At 35.6% G+C, this 17,106-nt stretch overlaps 1 pseudogene; it reads right to left on the bottom strand.

Moving 5' to 3' along the window:
* Positions 1-17,106, bottom strand: part of LOC118596159 — a 38,794-nt pseudogene that overhangs the window by 673 nt on the left and 21,015 nt on the right.

The following is a 17,106-nucleotide window of genomic DNA, read 5'->3' as shown; positions in this document are numbered from 1 at the left end:
AAATATTATCTACTTGCAAAAATCAATCTGTTGATAAATTAGGTAAATTTTGTGTTTGATTTTCTAGGTTTTCAACAGGCAATAATAAAAAATGGAGTTTATGGAGCTTTGGTGATTTCATCAGTAGTTTGTAAATCAGTACACTCTCAAGAACTCCATTGTATCAGATTTCCATAGGCATTTTCTTTATGAAAAAAATGTAAAATTCTAACTAAAAGGCTTGGTATTAGAACCACATCATTTCCATCAATGATATATAAAATTTCTTATTCATTTTTCAGGAAAATAATAATGTAGAACTATTTATCAAACCTTTAAAAGATACTAAATCTTCACTGGAATGTGGTTCCTTACATACCTTCTTTTTCTTCAAACATGTATTTTATTTGCCTTATGAGAATCACCTTCAACTACAATAAACTCTAGAACTGCTGCATGATGCAAATGGATCTCCTACTGGGAACATCACTGGAGAAAGCACATTCAAGAAGGCTCTTTCCCACCTCAACCCCTAGAACAATTTCACTAAATACAATTGAGATCCCCAATAGAAACCCTGTACATGCACTAGTCCCGGTTTTGGTAAGGTGGTAATTTTGATTGTATTTCTCATTTTGGCAAAGCTAAAGGATAATATTTTTTTGCCCTAAAATTCAATCCCTTTGCATGCAGATTCTATGGTGAATTGTTATTGTGAAAGTGAAAACAGCCTACAGAATAAATGTTCCCACCCTAGTAAGACATAGTATAAAACAATTGATGAGAAAGAGCCAAACATCTACAAGTAACAGAGCCAGTCCTGAAAAAAAAAACATGTAAAGAAACATTTTTAAACAAAGTGAGTTTAATTCAATCCTTTTAGTTTGGAATCAAATTTGTCTTTTGGCTAGCTGTTTCACACGATTAATTGTAAATTTTTCTTTTTAAAATGTTATGATTTTATAGAAACTAATGAAATATCGCCCCCTACTGTTCAAGTCTAGTAAAATTTGTTGTATGGAAACATGGAGCTTATTGTGAATTTAATCCTAGATTCAGTTATTTCCTATATGTCAAATCAAATGGTGATTAATTCTTTCAGCCAACTCTTTTCCCAGTTCTCTGGCTTATTTTATTACTTAAACTATAAAGCTAAAGCAGAATGTCATTTGTCTATTTAAAAAATGTATTGGTAATTGCATCTGTAACTGAACATCTAATGTAATTTTCTCTGGATTTAAAATAAATGTCAGTAATTAACAAAACTATTTTGAAGGCCTACAGATGTGAAGTAATTTGTCCTCTTGCAGCTATTAAAATGTATGTGAGCTAGAGCTTTTCCTCCCAACAATGCCTGTCATAGATTAGTAGTTATTCATTGAAGAATTTAATGTGCAATTAAGAATGCATACTTTCTTTGCAGGATATTCCAGGTCAACATATGGATATTGAATTTATTTTGATATATTCTAGAAAAGGAAGATTGCTAGGAATGTGGCTCAATGTAGAATACAAACACACACACACACACACACACACACACACACACACACACATTAAACTTGTCCCAACAAAGATATGTACTTTAAAACCATTTGTATTCATTTTAACCTGTTTTAGATGTTGTAATTACATGATTTGGAGGTCTAGGATTATAGTTACTTACATTTTTATATTGGTAACCTATAACTGATATGCAATACAATTGGACCTGATTTTGAATTAAATTTCAAGATTTAACAAAGAAACTACTGGAAGCCCTACAGATTCAAAAGTAAAAACTTTTCCCCTGGCATTATTAAATTTATCATATGATTCTTTTGTCAGGGTTTTTGATACTCATTTGTGAAAAAATGAAATAATTTTTTAAAAATTTTTTAATAAAATAAAAGATAATGTCCAATTTCTAGTTCAGAATAACCTTAAAAGCAAATAGAACATGTATTAAAGTTGTTATTTCATTCACTATTGGCAAAACTATGAAAACATTGCTTACATGGCTAGGGGAAGCAAAAATCTGAATGGGGTTTCATTTTATAATATTTTTATAAAAGAAGTTTTTCTCACATAGAAGAATAAAAATTTGGTTGGTAGCATTTTTTAAAAATCTGGGTTAATATTGGTTTTTCATGGAAAATAGGACAGATAAAAATGGATTCTATAGGAAGAGCAATTTAAAAATTAAATAGACAGAATAATTGGCAGATACACCAATGAAAACCCAACACGCTAGTGTATCTCATCTTTGCTGTTGTCATAAATCCCACAAAGATCAATTTAGATGTGGCCCAGGGAGAGCAGAGTTCACTGTAGTGTGTGGTCATGTGCTAAGCCCATTAAGAACAGTCTTCCTAACATGGTCCCTGTTCCCCATGAGCAGTCTTTGAGTAGTAAGTTGCTGTTTACTCTGTGCTGAGAATAATCTCTACACCTGTGAAAAAAAAGATAAACTTTTGTTTTTGAGCATTTATCAGAGGTTTCAGAGATGGACTTTTAGGAGACACAGTAGAGATTGTATCCACTGGGCTATTCAAAATTAATGAAGATATAGAATAGTTTATCCTTCACTTACAGGAAACTATTAAGCAAAATCTAGAAAACACATGGAGTGAATTACAGACACATTCAAAACACAAAGTGCTGGTGATGCATGAACTACTTATTCAATAAACATCTATTGAATGGTAAAATCAACTTATGTAACATAGTTATTTTCATTGTAGTTATATTTGTGAATTTCCTCTCTACACAATGAAAATGACATAGAAACTCTTAACCTTAACATGGGCTGCATTGATTATTCTATGAAGAAATAAGACTTTAGGGTATAAACTGAGCTTTCTATGTCTGTATGTATTTTAAGCATATTAAAGTTCACTGTAATTCTACATTAAGCAATCTAAAAATAAGGCAAGTAGATGCATATTTTATAGGAATATAACTTGTCTTATATATGTAAAGTACACATGGGCCAGCATGATAGATCTGCCAGTAAAGGCATTTGCTATGAAGCCTGAGAAATGAGTTTGATCTACATGACCCACATGCTAGAAGACAGCTGACTCTCCAAACTGGTTCTGTGCACACCAAAGCAAGTACACATGAGTATGCATGCGTATACATACACAAGCAAGTAATAAAGTAGAAATGAAATGAAATATACAGGTCCAAAGTTGAGTATGCATGGATTATCACAAACATCCTCTACAGCAGTGGTTCTCAACCGTTCTAATGCTATGACCCATTAATATAGTTCCACATGTTGTGGTGAGCCACAACCATAAAATTATTTCATTGCTACTTACAACTGTAATTTTGCTACTGTTGTGAACAGAAATGTAAATATTTGATATGCAGAATAGCTGATATGCGACTCCTGAAGGGGTCATGACCCACAGTTGAAAACCACTGATCTGTGCACTTATTTTGTGTTTTTGTGTATAGCAAGAACACTGATTAACTACTTTCTATTAATGACACACTTGACTAGTCATCATTCACATCAGCTCCAGAATATATTTCCCTCTAGAGTGTGTGAGCTAGCTATGATCACTCTCTTGGTATTTCAATTTCACTGAAAACTGGGTTTTAATAAAAAGCCAAAGGATTAAAAAAAAGAAAAATGAAGTCAGTTTTTTAAAAGCATTTCATTCTAGTGTTAAATTTTGGGCACATGGTTATTCAAAATAAGTTAATTACCAGTGAATTTTTATCAAGTTAAAAAAACTATCATTTTTTTTGTGATCCTTAGACAAATTACATAATTCTGCTTCTAGTAAAATGACCTATGCAGACAAGTTTTGATCTTTATTCCTGCTCATCAATAAAATATGATATAAGTTATTTTTAAAATGCTACTGTATTTTTCTCTTCTATGGATTTGCAATACAACTCAAATCAGAGGTCTAAAGAGGATTCTAACTACAGAAACATCTCTCTTTATAAAACATACCCTTACATCTAGTGTACTAAATACATTGTAATAAATGTAATCTTTTTTTCATGAATGTGAAGGGTATTAATCAATATAGAAACACTAAATCAACTATTACTACCAATGTGCTATCATGTTGCCCATAAATAGGTTTATTATATTTGAAAAAATTTGTTTCTTGTATGTAAATGATACTGTTAGGTAACCTTGTTTATTTGATTCAATTGAAAAAAGAGGATATCAATAATCAGAATTGTTGATTGATTATCTAACATATGGACTATTGTATACAAATACACTGCTTTTTGTCCTCAAACATTGACTGAAGGAAAGCCTTTTACCTAAGTACACTTTTTATGACACAGGAGTTCAAGGGAAAACATTGATCATTTATCAGAGCTAGCTGTCACCTTTAGGAACAGAAATCCCATTGAATCATTCTCTGCATCCCCTTCCCAAAGAGTACCAATGTAACCTCATCTGGTGTTCTGGTTTCATCTTTACAACAGTGAGGCATGTGTTGTATTTGCTGTTCTCTCTGGGCCCGTGGCATCTCCATAGTGCCTGGTTTTCCTTTCCCTGAACTGACCCATGGAAGGTAAATTCCTACTCTTTACCCTATTCCAATATCCTATATCACAACCCTTGTTTGCTGTACATCAATCTCCAATGTTTTTCATTTGCTCATTTGTCATGTATTCCCTCATTCATTACTGGTCTTTTCCATTTGAACATAAATTTGTCATTATAGATTGGGATACTGTCACGGTCTTTGGCTAGAAGTAGCTATTTAATAAATGAGAGAAGATTTCTCACTGTACTTAGTACAGTAGCGTAGATACATGTATATACATTAGTTGTAGATAAATATGTCTATCAAAGATGTATGTGCAAAATAGCAATGGGTTTCATAGTAATCAGATAGACTGATGGTTATATGTGGACAATATTGGCCATTGTAAAATATCAATAATGCGTTGGCTTTTAAAATATGTGTTATTCCCCCAGAACTTATACTGCCTGTGGGCCTTTCTGAAGAGCACATTCATTAAAACTACATAGGATAACAATAAGCAAGATGAGAGAGGATCACAATTCAAAAGACAAGTCAATGTCAGGTGGTTGACAGCAGCGGTTCCCTGAGTTAATCATAGGACTGCACACAAAGTTCAACTGTGGACTTGGGCAGGGGGTGTGGGGTGTGGGGTGTGGGGTGGGGTGGGGAATAATGTCAAAAAATGATATTTGTAATGTAGAACAACAGTGACAACTTCTGACTGCTGGTTATTAATATGTGCTTTAGCCCATCTCTGAGGAAACATAGGATACCCATTTGTTACTATGACAGCACTAGAGAAAGGGATTTAAACAAATGCATTTCTTAAAAAATATGTTTTTCTGTATTCTTTCTCTGTAAGGAAGCTATACCGTGTGACTGAAAGCACAGGTCTAGTCTGAGACCCCAGGTACAAGGGAGAGATTCTGTATTTAAAAATAAAATAGAAATCTCTGGAGGAGATTACCCTCTGGCTTCTGTTTATGTACACACACATGCACCCTCCCCCACATGAACATATACACACAAAAGAAGACAGAATATGAAAAATAGTATTTAGTTGCATTAAAATATAAAATGATTAAAAAGATGTTGCCCTCCTTACACCTAAATGGATCATGCTGTTATGGGTGTATTTGAATACTATATATTATCCCACTGAATCAAGTGCATAAATTGACCCTTAAGTTTTTGCATAAAAATGATGATGATGATGATAAACAATGTTGAAAACCTCACTCTCAGGCATTCATTACCATGTTATTTTAGTTTCCTCCATACTGCCAATACATATATACTAACTATTCCAGAATATTCAAGGCTTATTAGGCTAAAGTTCAACATTCTTTAATATTAATTTCTTTACTTCCTGAGGTCTATAATTTAGCATTTTAAATTGTTGCTTATACGAAAAGGCAGATTCGAGTGATACATTACACTACTGTAACCCTTAAATTCACTGAAGTTCTAAAATAGAACACTAGGGACCGTTTTCTGAATGCAACTCTCAATCTAACTCACTGAAAACTGACTCACACGTGTGTGGATCAAAGTCATCTAAAAAAAAAATGGTTGTAGATAAATATGTCTATCAAAGATGTATGTGCAAAATAGCAATGGGTTTCATAGTAATCAGATAGACTGATGGTTATATGTGGGCAATATTGGCCATTGTAAAAAAATCAATAATGCGTTGGCTTTTAAAATATGTGTTATTCCCCCAGAACTTATACTGCCTGTGGGCCTTTCTGAAGAGCACATTCATTAAAACTACATAGGATAACAATAAGCAAGATGAGAGAGGATCACAATTCAAAAGACAAGTCAATGTCAGGTGGTTGACAGCAGCGGTTCCCTGAGTTAATCACAGGACTGCACACAAAGTTCAACTGTGGACTTGGGCAGGGGGTGTGGGGTGTGGGGTGTGGGGTGGGGTGGGGAATAATGTCAAAAAATGATATTTGTAATGTAGAACAACTCTCAGAGTAATGGGTAAGATTGTCTGAAATTTTGGCAAGAAGTGTAGTATGATGATGATTACCATTGCATCATTCTGGATTGGGTAGAGTTGTTGTTGTTAGGGCCCCATCTTCCTTCTGGAGACTTCAGAGATTGTTATTGGAAAAAACTTATTTTTTATCAGAATGGAAGGTTTGGATTTAAAGATGTCATGACATGTAAGAAAGGATTCCAAGAAATCAAGAGTAAGCATGGAGAGAATTAGAATCTTGAAGATAATGGTCCCTTATAATTGGTTTCCTTCTGTCTCACACCAGAGGGCTCTTTTGATATGGGATTGAAGAATCTCTCAACCTTTTCTTTTATCAATATGCTTGGGTTTAGAGAAGGAGTGAGCCAATTTCATCTCCAAAGCCAGCTTGGTTTATAATTAAATTGGAACCACAACTGATGTATCTTGTTCCAAGACCTCCAACTTCTTGAATGGAGAAAGTATCAAATGGATTTCCCTGCCCCACAGTCCACAGGCTGTAGCCCACTCACTATAGGGTGGGATCCAATCAAGTAATGCAACACAGTGAATCACTCTTTATAATGATACATGTTTTTACCAGTTCTGTCCCTCTGAAGAACACAGACTGGTAAAGTAATGAAGGCTTTTCTTGTTTCATCTTAGATCTGCTGCCTTCAGATCACACAAATGATGCTAATACAAAGTAGTTCTTATTAGTTTCATTTCCATGCTCTGTATAGAATTTTCACAGCCATTTTTTTTTTTTTTACCAAATATGTTAGAATGATTTTCTCTTTTAAAAGAAACTGCTTCTCTGTGATTTGGATTTTAGAAAATGCAATGCCTTTTAAATGTCTACAAGCTGAAAATCAACTTTAAAAAATCATCTGTGTGTTTAAAATCATTCTCAATAAGCCTCTTCTAATTTTTAACATCAATTCTAGAGTTTACACTCAATTTCTTATTGATTCATATTTCAACTGTATTTTTAAAAAAACTTCAGCTACCTTGTTTCCTTGACAACAAGTGAGCAGTGGTAATTTAAAAGGTGGAAGAGTAGGTTAGTGCTTTTTTTAAGACTAAGAGAAGGAATGAGATATGAAATATAGAAGAATCCTATATGAAAGATGCAGTATTTAAAAATATTAAATATTAATGATAGAGCATAATGTGTAGGCTCATTATAATATTATAGTGGAAGGAGCTCAACATTGGTACTTTTTCCAAAAAGCAAGGCATGGGAATGACAATAATTTCAGAAAGATCTGTTGACAAATGATGTTTTTATGCTCCAGTTCTTGAAAGAGAAATTGAACGGCATAAGTAGTTCTCAAATGCAGAAAAAGTTCATGCACTAATGAACTTTACACCTTAGCAGGCATCCTCTGTCACCCTCATTTAGTTCTTCTCTCACCTAGTTTACAAGACACTGCTGGGTAAATGACTTTTCAGTTAGGTACTAAGCTAGGTCAAGGTGAATACAGTCTCCTAAATGTGTGATAAAATATTAATCAAAGAAGCATAAGCAGAATAACACTGTATATGTAGTAGGTGTTGTCAGAAAGAGTCATAGTATTCTAAGAGTTGCTGCAACCCACATGACTCTCTAATTGACCTGACTGAGGTAATGGGGAATGAAGAAGGGACAGGCACACATACACATAATCTAGAAGTGGATGGACTGCGTGTACTTATGGAGAAACACTGGCCACGACCCAGAAACTCAATGCATTCATTATATACAGCACAGAAGAAGATAGTTTTAACTAATCTTGATAGGGCAGGGCATCCTCTGTAGGAAAGCAGTCTCTAGTGCAGACATTCTGGGAAGAAGAAGCTGTGGTTGATACTTTCTGCACACATTTACAGCACGCATACTCTGACCAACAGAAGACCTTGCCATTCCCAAGGATGTGAGGCATTGGAGTCCTTGATGTCAAGCTCAGGTCAATAACAGACATTCACTTGGGACTTCATCCTCTCTCCACAAAGAGGACTCAGCAAAAACTGGCAACTCCATTGAGAAAGTGGAAGAGGGTTACTTCAGAATCCTAGAAGCTGAGTGTGGTAGGAATACATCTTTGGAAGAACTGGCTAGAGCAAGAGCAAACTGAAGTGCTGAAACCAGACTAAGAACCTGAAGGGGAAGCAAGCAAAGGATTACAAGCAAGAGGCATGTTCAAGATGGAAGCTGTATCAAAAGAAAAATCAACAAGATCATTCGTTTTTAATCATATATAATTAAGTTGCCTAAAGAAGATTCTGAGCATTAAATTCAGTACTAATGTATCCCAGAGGCGAAATTGCCTTAGTTTTTTTATGTTTTAGGATGAAACTCATTTATATCATTGAACATACATTTGAACAGAAATCAAAATTTAATCCTGTGAGTTACAGCTTCATCATCACCATGCCAGAGCTATTAATTTAGTAGCATACAGGATGTTCCCTCTCAAAGTTTCTCACACAAAAATTGAACTTGTACACTCATGCCATCTCATTACCATGCACCTTTGCTATTCTGTCTCAGGGACATCTCAGGATGTAATTGTATTTCTAGTTCAGTCAACCAGGAAATAAAGATGTTACTCCATATAAACAATCTCAGGAAAAAAATGGTATGACATTATCACATAAATGTGTTTTACTAATGTCATACATATCTTATTTTTAAAAATAAATAAATAGTAAAAATTTAGTGTTAGCATATGATAAAATGCCACCTTTTCATCTTCTTTGATAAGTTATGTCTTGAACTAGAAGTGTACTCACCACCTTTTACGCCTACAGGGCTGCTATGCAGAACGTTTTTCAAATGGACTTGGGCTTTTATAGGCCCTGTCCCAGAGTCTTGGGGTCAGTCAGGAGGAATTAATATTGATTTTTTTTCAATGACTTCACGTCTGTCTGTACATGCTGTAAGTCCATTTTGGTGGGGACACTGGTAAAAAGCACTTTCTCTTAAACTTCCAAGCTGGAGAGCAAAAGCAAAGACCAGTTTCATCATTATAACTGTCCTTTATCTGTCTCCTACCCTCCCAGTCATATTTTACACTCTGTTCACTCTCAATATTCTGTATCTTTTTTTCTCTCTTGCTGCATCCCAGGACAGCAATAAGGTGGGCCTTTGTTTTAGTAATATTTCTTTTGATATGTCTTCACTACTTACAACTTCAGCCTCACAGTTAAATCAAGTGGACAACAAGACCAATTAGATATACTCTGCCGGGGAACTCTCATACCACAATAAAACCACATCCTCTTCTCCAGACTTCTGCCTCGGTCCTTGCAAATAGGGTTGTACAGATAACAGTGGTGCTCTGTGGACCTTAAAAATCTGGAAGAAAGGGAGTGGCAGGGGGATGGGATGGGGACAGTCTGTCAAAAGATACCAAATTACATTAGGAAGAGCAAGAGGGACTCCAGTGTGATGATTCCTCAGCAAGGTGACCTGGATGACTAAAATGGACCCTACGCTTCAAAGAGCTAGCAGGAAGTATCCCAAAAGTTTTACCAAAAAGAACCGATAAATGAGCATAGCCTCCTGGCAAAAGCTTGTAGTCCCAGCCATTAGAGCAGGGAAGAGGACTGTAAATTCAAGTCAGTCTTTGCTACAGAGTGAATTCAAGGCTACTCTGAGGGATATGGTGAGTCATTATCTCAAAATATCAACCAAAAGAGGATACAGGTGGCAACTCAGTGGTACAGTGCCTGTTTAGCACGCACAAACGCCTGACTTCAATCCCTAGTATCATGAAAAACGAAGAGAGAGATTTGAAAACATGTGTATGCTTGATCTTATTTAGATATTGCATACTGTGTACACATATTGAAACATCAAACAGTATCCTGTTAATATGCATAATTTTTCCAACTTCCCTTAGCATTATAAAAAATAAATGAAAAGGGCTGGAGAAATGGCCCAGTGGTTAAGATTGGGTACTGCTCTTGCAGGGGCCCAGTTCCTAACACCCATATCTGGTAACTCAAACCCGCCTGTAGCAACAGCTCCAGGAGATATGACCCATCTTCTGAACTTTACCAGTACCTTAACTCACCTGTCTATACCTACACAGAGACATACATAATTGAAGTAAGGGGGAAAAAACTTTAAAAAAAAATAAACTGAACTTTAAAAAGCTTAATGATGTAGCTTGAAAGGGAGAATGAGAGACCCTGGGAAATAATATCTCAGGGCACAAGTCTGGGTTGGAAGAATGCTGTGTTTCTGCACATACCTATCTTGTATGCAAGGGTTAAAATCTATTTCTTCTTGCTCGTTTCCTTCTCCACAGAATTCTGTCCTCAAGCTCTTCTCTTGCTATCATGTAGATAATGAGCACTGTAGCACATACTGTTAATTTTATTTTCCTTCATCCTATTCTGTCCTTTCCTGGAAAAGAAATTCCCCATACTTGCTTGGCATGTTTGGCTAAGTGCAGAGCAATGGATACACCAGTAGGAGACTGGAAGGTAAAAGTCTGGGGAAAGGTAGGGAGTTTCTGGCTCTTCCCCACCTGTGGGGGATACTTTCCTCAGGAAATATCTTCCTCAGTATCTTCCCAGGAAGCATCAATGTTACAGCTGTGGGTAGTCTATCCATAATTTGAACTCTTAGCAACAAGCTTCAGCTCTTGTTATGCTAACCCTGTGTTTAATGTTCATTTCACCACTCTTTAGTGTACTTCTCATCCTAGATGCTTGGTCCAGAAATCCATGGTCCAAGCCAACGCTGTTTGAAATTCAACAAATCCAGTTTACTTACTTAATAAAGTATTTCTTTAACTAAGTTGTCTCATAACTTCACATTTCTTAGTGTTCCCAAAATATTATAATGTATCTTCTTCTAAGGTCTTATCATTCACCTTTCGATTTTTCATAATTTTTAGAATTTTCAAGTGGTTTCTAATAAAAATTCTCTGATTATAATAGAAGTGGTAGTTTCAAGGACTACCTTCTTCACACAGGTAATATGGATGTATTATACAGAGAATATTGAGGGTTAGCTGGAAATGGCCACAGTGGAGTGAAGGGGACATGGCGGAGGGTTAACCAAGATGAAGGGCTATACAACAAAAAAAATAGAGCCTTATTATTTTGCAACCAAATTAAAATAAAACTTTTAAGTAGAAAGGAATTTGAAAGGAGATATCCTGAATGGATAGAAAAGGCTGCTCCCAGAAGCCAAAGATTTTTAAACAAAAACTCCTGTAAAGAGGGAATACCTTCCTAGGAGTTGTTGTTCAGAGAGGCCCCAGAAGCCTTCCATATTCCTGCAATAACTGATTTACATATGAATTAAAATCTAGCCCTGTCTGGCAAATATAAGACAATGTATGTGAACACCACTTTTTCATGGATTGTGCCTTCTCCTTGCAGTGGAACATGATACAGTATGAGCAAGGCCTTTCTATACTACTAGAGGATAAAACACAGAGCCACACTCACTGCTACATCCAAGAGCATCACAAACTACCTAGCCTCCAGGCAATCTACCAGGCACTATGAAATGTATTCATGTTTACATTCATGTTTACAGTCAACATCAGACAGTTCAGTCCAAAACAGCTATCCCACAAAATTGAGAAATAAATAAATAGCTCATATATACATCAATAACTTTAGGAATAATTTTTAATGTATAAAATATAGAATGTATAGACAAATATAAACTATATTATTATTTAATAGTTTCATTAAAAATTAACTTATTTAATAAAATAGGTATACTTTCAAACACACATTTTGAGAATATTTACCCTGTACTATTTACTTACCTACCATCTCTAGATATATACAAGACATTCAAAGCAAAATACACATGGGAATTAATAAAAAAAACAACCAAGTTGATACAGTTATGACATGATGACATTAAACAATATCTTGCTGTTTTAGTGGAGTGCAAAAAGATACTGAACCATGAGGACAAATGTGAAAATCCTGTCCGAACTAAATGGTGCAGTTTTGGGGAGCCACATGATTGTTTTTCATTTTCTCATTAATAGAAAAATAAAATGGGGAGTTCACATAATGATGAAAGCTTTGCCATCATTGGCTTACATGCTAAGAGACTAAATACGTACTGATTGTCTAAATGATAATGGGAGATACAACAAAAACAATCCATATATATTTGAAATGATGGAGAGCTGCTATATCTTGTCTGCCATGAAACCTGAACCAGAGCCCCAAAGGCCACTTTGAGGGAAGAAATGGCAGCAAAGTTTTCTTTTCTGTCCCATCTAAAATGTTCAGAAGCAAGCCATACAAAAAATAACTAGTAAATAAAGGTTGTTCGACATCTAAAAGGAATTCCCGCACAAAAAAGAAACCACATAAACTTGACCACGTGCACATGCATATGTGCGCACACAGTATAAAAAGCATGGATGTGCACAGTAAGTACTCCTCAGTCTACAGCCAGGATCACAACTGCTCTTGCTGTCTTGACTGGTCTTTCCCTCCTCTAGCTTAATTACTGTTTATACAGAGTGGGAAAGACTTTCTAAGTTTCATCTACCAAAAGAATCAGAAGATGGAAACATGTCAATTTATTACTTCCACAAAGCGCTATATTATCTACAATGTCAGAGGAGACAAGATCAGGTTATGTTTCATCCCAGAAACATTTCCATAATTATTTCTCCACAGCCTAGAACTTCTTACAGCCGCATATATGTATATTTGAGCCTATTGATAGTAAATGTTATTTTTTTAATTGTAAATATTCTCAAAAGCAAAATTATTCACCAGTTTATAAGATTTTCAGTATATTTTTATGCTACCCACACTGACAGAAAATACACTCCATGGGGATGGAGAGATGGCTCCGTGGTTAGCAGTCTATTGCTCTTGCATCATCTCCAGATCCAGAGGGATTTGATGCTTTGGCCTTTGTACATTGGTACTCATGTCCATATACTCTTACACAGACCCACATATATACATATAATGAAAAAGAAAAAATAAATATTTGTAAATATATGTGTGTGTGTGTGTGTGTGTGTGTGTGTGTGTGTGTGTGCACTTTATGTGTCTGAAGTCAGAGGGAGATTTATTTCACATTGTGTCTTTGGTGATGCTACTGAATGAATTTAAAATAACTAAGGCCAGACATTAAAATTTTTAAATATATTTATCTAGCAAAATGCATGGTTTAAATATTGCAGTAATAGAAAATATATATTCTATTCCTATGATATTGATGTTTCATGCAGAATTTATATATACTTTAGAAGTTGGATATAGAGGAGCAAATTAATTTAGAAAGTTCCTTCTCTATCCATCTACATTTTCAATCATAAACTTGGCTGAAATGAAAGTTTTGTTTGTACAGTGTCCAGCAGCTAATGTTTTAGCTTCTTAACACAGGTCCAAAAGTACCTATATCATTGATAAACCCAGAGATGGTAAAGCCTTGTGTTAGGTATTTTATTTGCAGAACGTCTCTTTATCAGTTTCTATTAATCATTTTATTCCTTATAACATCCCAAAGCTCCCTTCCATATATTAGACTATGTCAGGAATGTGGAAGATGAGACCACATAAAACGCGTGCCAGCTGTCACTAGATTGGACCACCACCAACCTGGCAGTTAACTAGCCCTCTGGTGTTTATAGAGAATATCGTTAGTTATGAAGAAATCTGTCAGGATAAACCATTTCTAGAGGACTTCTGGAAACACATACCCCAACTCTAGAGAGAAAGACACCTGCCTTGTCAATATAAGGGAATGCCAGATGGAAAATGAATGAAAATGAGAAGAGAAGCATTCCACGCAGAACAGACCTGGACTCAAAAGCCTTTCATTCTTGGAAAACTAGGACTCAACCTGTGCTCCTTGCTTTTCTTTCATTATAATTTTACAACAATGTCTCTGACCTAAAAAGACAGGTGATTTCTTCTTTTTGTTGAGGCTGTTCTAGCTTCAAAATACAAATGTAAATGTTTTTTTTTTCATATTCATGAATACATTGTTGTAAGTATTGGGTAAGGATACTGACTCCAGTCATTATTTGATTAAAAACAACAACAACAACAAAGGGCAACTGGAATTCTAGCTTCCTTCTTAGCTTTTACTTTGTGAACAATACAGCTGTTCTTCCATATTCTAGGTATGATGTGGAAACACCAGGTGTTACAAAGACAGATTGCAGCAGTAATCATGGTACTTATTTGTATGATAAAATAGGTTTTGAGTTATTGTTATTCTAAGAATATTCTCCTCAGGAGGATCCTTAGGAGGTACAGCTAACATTTAACTTTTCTAGGAGTTGTGCAGACAGTTCAGTTGGTAAAGTGCCTGCTGAAGCATAAGGACCTGATTTCACAGAAATTGGTGTAAAAAACTAAGCGCATAACATATGACTATAATCCAACTCTCTGGGCATCAACACAGGAGGAGCCCAGAAGCCTAGCAAAATCAGGGAACTTCAGCTTTACTGAAATCTATCACAAAAAGGAAAGGTAGAGTTCATTTTGTGGTGGCCATCTACTGCTGGGCATGGGTCTACCCTTATGAGTGGTCTGTTACCCTGGTGAAACTACCTAGGGGAAAATTGATTTTTCATTTAAAAATGGTTATAAATTGGAGCTAGCATCTGGGTTAGGGACAGGGATGTTGTTAATCCCAAAGATATTAGGAGAAATACCAAAGACACAAATCATCATGGTCAGAATAATTAAAGCAAGCAATTAATTAAAGTAAGCTTTTTCATTCGTGAATATAGGCGGCTGCCCCCCTACTAAGGCAGGATTTGAGAGGTCAGAATGTTATAACAAGTTAGTCCTAATGATCTCCTGAAACAAAGACACGGTTACAAGGTGGTATAACAAGATAGTCATAACAACAGGTAGTCGTAACAAGGTGGTCATACAATCATCTGAAACAAAGGTAGGTTTACAGTATAGTTATAAACAACTTTCTAAAAACAAAAATATAATTACCATTCCTAAAACATGTAGTACAGAACCGTTTGTAGTTAAGGTTACAGGCGGAGCATAGCCCAATCCCTGAGAAACAGAAATTTAATCACAAACAGGAATAAACAAACTTTGTCTTTACAACAAGATACTTTTTCAGTCTAAAATGCAGACAGGCTGGTTCTTCACTCTTGTGTCCACTTCTTGAACTCAACCTCAAAGTCGTCTTTTGAGATTTTTTTTTCACAATGTCCTGTTGGGATTTTTTTGTTGTTTTAACCTTATATGTCTTTTGTATATCTATTATGACTCCCAATTTTGTGTTTTTATGGGATTCCATGTGTATCTCTCCAAACATATGTGTTTCTTGTGCTTTTTCTTTGGTTCTTTTTCTTTTTTGTCCTATTCTGACTTGTTTGTATTTTGTTTTATCTCATCTTATTATTATTTCTTAGGTGTAGGTGCCTACTTTTTTGAGTTTTGTTTCTTTCTTTTTCTTTGTTTTTGTTTTTGTTTTGTTTTGTTTGTTTGTTTGTTTTGTTTTGTTTTGTTTTTTGAGATAGCTCTTTCTACAAAGCCCTGGATGTCCTGGAATTCACTATTTTGATCAGGCTGGCCTAGAATTTACAGAGATCACATACTGCTACCTCAGAGTGCTGGGATTAGAGGTTCATGCCTGTTTGTTTTCTAAGGAGTGTCAGGAACAGTGTGGATCTGGGCATGAAGGAAGGTGGGGAGGAACTGGGATGAGCTGGGGAAGGAGAACCATAATCAGAATATATTGTGTACAAATAAATTCATTTTTTAGTAAAAGAAAAATAATTTTAAACTAAAAGAAATACAGATGGATAGTGATCAAGGAAAGATACCCAGTGTCAATGTCAATACAATCTCTCTCAATCTCTCCATCTCTCTCCATCTCTCTCTCTCTCTCTCTCTCTCTCTCTCTCTCACTCACACACACACACACACACACACACACACATACACACACACACATATATGGGGACGGGGGGGGGGGGGGCATGCACGCTTAATAATAAAAACCCAGGATCAGATATTGGTGTAAATGCTGAAAGATCAGTGAAGTTTACCTCCCTGACTCCTTAAATGAAAAAGTACCAAGCTCCTGTCTCTGCCCACCCTATATCCCTCTCTCTGCCCAGTCATATCACTTCTTGTCTCCTGTCTATACAGACCTTGAGACCTCTATGGTTAACTAATGGCTAGCTCCACCCTTTGATCTTTAGGCAAGTTTTATTTGTTAGAGTACAAACAAAACATCACCACAATACCACATACAACAAACACAGGAGTGTGCACATACCCTCGACTTTTCTATTGAGCCAGCATTCTTATTAATATATCAATTAAGATAAAGTTATTTACATGAGAGCTTCAAAGGCAACAACCATCACAGAGAAAAACAAAGTCCTTACTGCTAAAAATTTCCTTTAGTTTTCCTGCTATATATAACAATCAATACTAATGAGGACTAAGCAGTAACCACAATGCAGAGAGACTTCTAGCTGTTTTGTAAATAAGGCTTTATTGAAAATCAAATGAGTCTATTTACATGCACAGGCCTTAGGTGTACTTGGAAGTTATACCAGTAGGTCTGAGGTAATGTAATGGAAGCCAAATGACCCACAAACACTGAACACACTCCCCTTGACTTGCAGTATGGTTACATCTGAATAGCTCCATCAGAAGATCAAAACATTCCAAGCTGACAAGTTG

This window comes from Onychomys torridus, chromosome 15, assembly GCF_903995425.1.
Source record: "Onychomys torridus chromosome 15, mOncTor1.1, whole genome shotgun sequence".
In the NCBI taxonomy this organism is placed as follows: domain Eukaryota; kingdom Metazoa; phylum Chordata; class Mammalia; order Rodentia; family Cricetidae; genus Onychomys; species Onychomys torridus.
The sequence above is the reverse complement of the archived record's forward strand: the minus strand, read 5'-3'. Positions and strand labels throughout refer to the sequence as shown.